Below are 4984 nucleotides of genomic sequence, written 5' to 3' on the forward strand. Positions count from 1 at the left end.
TCTTTCTTTCTTTCTTTCTTTCTTTCTTTCTTTCTTTCTTTCTTTCTCTTTCTCCCTCCCTCCCTCCCTCCATTCTTTATTTCTTTCTCTCTCTCTCTTTTCTTTCTTTTTCTCTCCCTCTGTTCTTTCTTTATTTCTTTCTCTCTCTCTTTCTCCCTCTCTCTTTCTCCCTTTCTTCCTTTCTTTCTTTTCTTTCTTCCTTCCTTTCTTTCCTTTCCTTTCTTTCTCTTTCTTTCCTTTCTCTTTCTTTCTGTCTTTCTTTTCTTTCTTTCTGTCTTTCTTTCTTTCTGTCTTTCTTTCTTTGTCTTTCTTTCTTTCTTTTTCTCCCTCCCTCCCTCCATTCTTTATTTCTTTCTCTCTTTCTCCCTCTCTTTCTCCCTTTCTTTCTTCCTTCCTTCCTTCCTTCCTTCCTTCCTTTCCTTTCCTTTTCTTTCTTTCTCTTTCTTTCCTTTCTCTCTTTCTTTCTTTCTGTCTTTCTGTCTTTCTTTCTGTCTTTCTTTCTTTTTCTTTCTTCCTTCCTTCCTTCCTTCCTTCCTTCCTTCGTTCCTTTCTTTCTTTCCCAGCAAAATCTAGTCTAACCAAGCAGCACCAACAAGGAGGTGGTTAGGAGTATTCTACCCCCAGGAGTTGAGAAGAGGCTTATATACACAAAAACAAATAAATCATTGATTAGCTCTAAATAGATTAAAGTCTACTTGGCTGTTTGTGATGGGTTGTTCTTAGTTTCAATTTCATTAACTGAGGCATTTACAGGGTTAGAATTTGGTTTGCTTAGTAGGTTGCCAGGGCATTAGAACCATATCAGTCTAATAGCCTCCTTGTTTAATTAATACAACACTTCCTTGTTCTTGTCTAGCCTATGTTACTACCTTTGTTTAGACATCAGCTTCCTTACCCTCTTGTTTTATTTCTATTTTAAAAAACTTGAAAAGACAGTAAATTGCAAAGAATGTTACAGAAGACATACAGATTGACACAATATTTTTTCGTATTTGCTTACAATCTATTGTTATAAAAAATAAACAGTACAGAAATAGCTTAAGCTAACAGCCAGGATCAGATTCACATGAATCAGAGATATTGCCCAGCATCAAGTAATAAGCTCAAAGATAAAGGTCATGGAAAAGCTCAGCCAAATCAGAAGTCTGGAAAATCTTACATGACTCTTCCTTCTTACATTGGACACATATCCCCTGTTAGAGGCTGAATTAAGTCCCATCAACATTCATATATTGAAGTCCTAACTCCCAGTACCTCAGAATGTGACTGTATTTGGAGACAGAGCTTAGAAAGAGGTAATTAAAGTAAAATGAAGTCATATGGATTGGTCCTAATTAATATGGCTGGTGTCTTTACAAGAAAAGATTAGGACACAGAAAGCAAGGACTGAGGGATGACCATGTGAGGACACAGCAGAAGGTGGCTGTCTATCTGCAAGCCAAGGAGAAAGGCCTCAGAAGACACCAAACTTGAAGATACCTTGATCTTGTACTTTTAGCCTCCAGAACTGTGAAAAAATGTTTTTCTGTTGTTTAAGCTACCCAGCCTCTAATGCCTTATTATGGCAGCCTGAGCAGACTAATAAAACTATTAAGAAGGTTGGGGGAGGGTGTGGCACCTGAGTCATTCAGTCAAGTATCCAACTTCAGCTCATGTCATGATCTCATAGTTCATGGGTTTGAGCCCCATGTCGGACTGTGTGCTGATAGCTCAGAGCCTGGAACCTGCTTCAGATTCTGTGTTTTCATCTCTCTCTGCCTCTCCCCTACTCACAACCAATCTCTCTCTCTCTCTCAAAAAATAAATAATAAACATTAAAAAAAAAAAAAGGGAGTGGGGAGTTATGATATTTTGTTATAGCCCTAGCAAACTAATATACCCTCTGACTCACGATTATAGTTGACATCTCTAATAAGGTTCTCAGGTACCTAACAGACTTCATTTTGTATCCCAGGGTGTTACTTAGCTATGGAACTGCGCTTCCTGGATTCTGAGTTTATTTGGCAAAAGTAATCCTATAGCCAGAGCCAGCCTGTTAAATGCATTAAATAGATAAATTCTCTTCCTTGTAACAAATATCATTCATCTACTTACCCAAGGTAAATAGGTACAACAGGTACAATTGACAAAGAATACCTTTTCCTTTGACAAAAGCTGCCTTTTTCTTCAGCTTCCTGAAGGATCCATGTACTAAAGGGAGTACATAGATCACAGGCCAGCTGCTTTGAACTCCTTCCATAGTTAAAGTCTCCTATACCCACCCACTCCCACCCAAAGGTACATGTCTTTGCTTCTGCTCACTCCACCATTCAAGACACAAGCACTCCCATGATTCTGACATATAGTATCCACAGTCTATCGATGCTATAGCTATACTACTTATATACTACCTTTTATTTATATTATTATATTTTGTAGTTTTATATTACATAAATGATGTTACATTGCAATCACTTTTCTGAACTTGCTTTTGTACTCCAGCTTATCCTAACTTGCCTCCCTATTTCTGCTTCCTTCTCTTAGATCAATTGGATTCTTGGCTTAAATACAACAGAGTTCATTACAAGGGTATCAAGTAGCTTATTGCTACTTGAATTTAGGTAATTTAGGACCTGGGCCACTGGAGTCACATTCAAGGTCACAGCATGAAAGTCTGGTTGGGATACAAGTCTACACGGTTTCCACTCACTGCTGCTCTGCTGGGAGAGACCCAGCCTGATTCTGGGTCAAAAGAATAGATAGAGGGGTGCTTGGATGCTCAGTCGGTTAAGCGTCCTACTTCAGCTCAGGTCACGATCTCCCGGTCTGTGAGTTCGAGCCCTGCGTCAGGTTCTGTGCTGACAGCTCAGAGCCTGGAGCCTGCTTCGGATTCTGTGACTCCCTCTCTCTCTGCCCCTCCCCCACTCATGTGCTGCCTCTCTCTCTCTCTCTCCCTCTCTCTGTCAAAAATAAATAAACATTGAAAAAAATAGATAGAGGCACTAACTTGAAGGACCTTCCACTGACAATTGAGATGGGGTCATTAAGTTATAATAATGACTATGGTGGATTGAAGCACATTAAATATATGAAAAATCATAAGTTAATAATAATGCTTTTTAAGAGACCTTATTAATTATCTTTAAAGATTTCTAGGGCACCAACTCATTATTCTAAAAATTGGTAAATAAAAGTGATAAAAATCAAGTATGTATCTTGTTTTCCATATGAACAGTATTTCAGGATACCAAATAGCTAAAGAAAGAATGTGTTTCTTTTAAAATGTTGCTATTTTTGCACAGTGAAGGAAACCATCAACAAAGCAAAAAGGCAACCTACTGAATGGGAGAAGATATTTGCAAATTATACACCCACTAAGGGGTTAATATCCAAGATATATAAAGAACTTATAGAATTAAACATCAAAAAACCTATAATCCAACTAAAACTGGGCAGAGAACCTAAACAGGCATTTTTCCAAAAAGACATCCAGGTGTCCAACAGACACATGAAAAGCTGCTCAACATTACTAATTCTTGGGGAAATGCAAATCAAAACTGCAATAAGGTATCACCTTACACCTGTCAGAATTGCTGGAATTGAAAGAAAGAAAGAAAGAAAGAAAAGAAAGAAAGAAAGAAAGAAAGAAAGAAAGGGAAAGGAAAGAGAAGAAAAGAAAAGAAAAGAAATAACAAATGTTGGCAAATATGTGGAGAGAAAAGAATCCTCGTAACAGTTGGTAGGAATGTATATTGGTGCAGCCACTGGGAAAAACAGTATGGACGTTCCTCAAAAAAAATTTTTTTTAAATATAATCAAATTACCATATGATCCAGTAATTCTACTACTAGGCATTTACCAAAAACAAAAACACTAATTTGAAAATACATATGCACCCCTATGTTTATTGAAGCATTATTTACTATAGCCAAGATATGAAAGCAACCCAAGTTCCCATCAATGGATGAATGGATAGAGAAGATGTGGTACATATACTATGGAATATTACTCAGCCCTAAGAAAAGGATGAAATTTTGCCATTTAAGACAACATGGATGGACCTAGAAGGTACCATGCTAAGTGAAATAACTCAGACAGATAAAGATAAATAATTCACTTAGATGTGGAATGTAAAAAACAAAGCAAATGAACAAACAAAACAGACCAGAGACAAATTCAGAAAACAAACTAGTGATTTGCAGAGGGGAGATGGTGGAGGGTGGCGTAGAACGGTGAAAAAGGTAATCGGGATTTTTTTTTTAAAGTTGGTTACTTAGACAATACCTACCTACCATTGCCTTTTTAGGGCCTCAGTTTATTTTTTTTTTTAATTTTTTTTTTCAACGTTTATTTATTTTTGGAACAGAGAGACAGAGCATGAACGGGGGAGGGGCAGAGAGAGAGGGAGACACAGAATCAGAAACAGGCTCCAGTCTCCGAGCCATCAGCCCAGAGCCTGACGCGGGACTCGAACTCACGGACCGCAAGATCGTGACCTGGCTGAAGTCGGACGCTTAACCGACTGCGCCACCCAGGCGCCCCTTAGGGCCTCAGTTTAATGAAGACTTGTAAAATCAATCTTCCAGGTATAATTCTGGTCATGGGTAAATTGCAAAACAGTCCATCTTGGCCTTCCCCCACATTCCTTAAAAAATCACTCTTTTTTCCACCTGGGACCTATTTGCAAGACTGAATTAAGTCCTTTCCACCTGACTGCAATGCAACTGGGAGTCTCTACTAAGAAAAAAATTAGAATTTACATCAACATAGTAAGACCTCATGTATGTGATAAAGATCCTGTCCCCTTAGAGATATTCAGATTTCATTAAAGGACCTCCAAACATCAATATCATAAAGTTGCAGAGGGTTGAAGTCAGAACAATGGAATAACTGAAAAGTGGAGTATTTTGTAGATAAATAAGTTCTGTGCCCGTATCATTGATGTATGGCTGTTTACATCATCTGCATGAAAATATTTTAGCTTTGTGTTAACAAACCATGATGA

The sequence above is a fragment of the Herpailurus yagouaroundi genome, unplaced genomic scaffold (assembly GCF_014898765.1).
Source record: "Herpailurus yagouaroundi ecotype Mexico unplaced genomic scaffold, PumYag 29, whole genome shotgun sequence".
NCBI classification, from domain to species: Eukaryota; Metazoa; Chordata; class Mammalia; order Carnivora; family Felidae; genus Herpailurus; species Herpailurus yagouaroundi.